Raw genomic sequence first — 2343 nt, 5'->3', positions numbered from 1 at the left:
GCCCAGTAGACGAAAGGGGCACCAGCACCCGCTGTGGGGTGACAGGGCTGCCCTGAGCCCTGCGGGCAGCACCAGGGGGGCTGGGTGAGCCGAGGAGGGCTGGGGGCAGCGGGGGCTGAGAGCTGCTGGGCAGCGGAGTGGTGGGTGCCAAGTGCAGAATTGACTCCTCGGCTCCCCTCCTCGCGGGAGCCTCCCCTGCCCTGGCTGCCGTCTGAACCCAGCACTGGCCAGCGCCTCGTCCAGGTGCTTTGGGGGGACCGTCCCCCGCTGGCGAGGGCACGTGGGAAGGCCCTTTCCAGGAAGCGTGTGCGAGGGCAGCCAGGCTGCAGAGTTCCCGACAGCAGCTCTGGTTTTAATAACAGCAAATCAATGGATGCCCGATTCTGGCCAGAGCAAACTCCTGCGCTTCCTTCCCCGGCCTCCCCAGCCGGTGGCTTCCCTGCGGGGCAGAAATGACCAGGATGGAAGCCCCGACCCTGGCGACTGCACGTGTGTTTCCAAGTGCCAACGGCCCACGCCTGCCTGCCCTGCCTGCTTCACCCTGCCCCGGTGCGTTGCCTGCACCCCAGCCCTGCATGGCTCAGCTGCACCGTGCAGGGAGGGGATGGGAGGGGAGCTCAGGGGTCCCCAGGCTGTGCCCATGCCCCACACCCACCGCAGGTGCTGCTGGCAGGACTGCTCCCCGGCTAGGCATTCCCAGCTGCTCCCGGCTGCTCACCTCCCCCAGCCCCGCGCTGTGATTCACCCCCCCTTCCCCGCGGGGTTTGCACAAACCTCCCTGCTCTCTTTGTGCTTGTTTTGAGAACAGATTAGTCATGGCTCTTAGCTGGCTTCCAGCAAACTGCACAACAGCACCATGGAAAAACGAGAACAGCGAAGTGATGACTCAGCAGGGCTCACACTCCCGTCCCTTGGGTGCCAACTGTCCCCTGCTCCCACATGGCCCCAGGCACCGGTGCAGACCACCCGGTGGATGCGGCAGCCAGACCGGGGCGGGCAGGCAATGCAGGGAAGGAGAGCCCGGGGGCAGTGCCTGCCTGGAAGCAGCAATGGGTGAGCAGGGGTGGCTGGGATGGATGCCGCGTGCCTGGGGTCCCCATGGGTGACAGGACCTCAAATGTAGCCTCCGCCCTGTCCCTGACCCCCCTCCTGTGCCTGGTGAGTGGGGGGGTCCCCTCTGTGCTGCCAGCCCCTCGCTGCCCCAAGCCCTCCCCTCTGCTCGTTGACCGGAGCATCCTGCTGCCAGCAGCTCCAGCTCAGCGCCCGCCAAGGCTGCGTGGGTGCAGGGGCTGCCGTGGTGCGAGAAGCTGCCGGGCCTCCGGCCGGGCGGCAGCTTGACTCCCCGGAGCCACAGGGCTGGGGATCCCCAGTCCTGCCAGGCTTGGAAGGCACTCCTGGGCACCAGAGCCCTCCTGGCTGGCACTGGGGCTGTGCCAGTGACAGGAACTCCTGGGGCGGGCCCTTACCGTACCTCACACCTTTCACCTCGCTCTGCAGCCCTTTATTGCCCTGCCTTGGCTGGCTGCTCGGCGGCACGGCATGCTGCCAAGTCTCTGTGCCAGGTGGCTTATCGTGATCCCATGGCACTGGACACCAACTGGAGTCAGCTGCCAAGGATGAACAATGTAATTGCTGGAATTACAGTAAAGTGCTCCCGTTCCCACTCGTTAAATGCTGAGACGGGGCCCTTGGGTCCTTCTAGGGAACATCTGCTCCAGCTGTCCTCTCCCAGCCGCACATCCCGTCCTCGCCCAGCGCAGCGCCGCCTCCACCCATCGCCCCCAGCCCGGCCGGTGCAGGCTGGAGCTGCTTTTTGCCAACGGGCCCCCGGAGCCGTGGGACAGGCACAGCCCACCAGGCTTGGGGGGAACCTTTGGGCTCCCCGGCATCATGCACTGGTGGGGAGGGGGCAGGCAGGCAGGGCCGGACTGGGAACAGCAGTGCCAGCCCCATGGATGTAGGGTCCCATATCTGGGAACCCCATCCCCAGCTGCGTGTGCAGCATCGCTGCTGCCTGCTCCTGCGCTGGGGCCAAGGCCAGGGCTGAGCCGAGGCCAAGGGATGCTCCAGGGCTGGGGTTTGGCACCTGCCCACAGCCGCTGTGCCAGGGTCATCCAAGGACTCTGCACTGTGCTGGGCAAACACACCCAAGGCAGCTAGCTGGCAGCCTGCTGCCTGGAGCACCCACGGGGTCCTCTCGTGATGTGCCATCGGCGTGCCCGTGCTCAGCAGTGCCCCCAGCCGGTGGCAGGCGCCTCGCCGCTCCCTGCGAATGCAGATGCAAGAGCAGCGTGGGCCCGGGCCGGGGTTGCTGGCTGGGCTGGTCCCCGGGGGGGGGCCGGG

The sequence above is a fragment of the Pygoscelis adeliae genome, unplaced genomic scaffold (assembly GCF_000699105.1).
Source record: "Pygoscelis adeliae isolate BGI_AS28 unplaced genomic scaffold, ASM69910v1 Scaffold445, whole genome shotgun sequence".
In the NCBI taxonomy this organism is placed as follows: Eukaryota; Metazoa; Chordata; class Aves; order Sphenisciformes; family Spheniscidae; genus Pygoscelis; species Pygoscelis adeliae.
The sequence above is the reverse complement of the archived record's forward strand: the minus strand, read 5'-3'. Positions refer to the sequence as shown.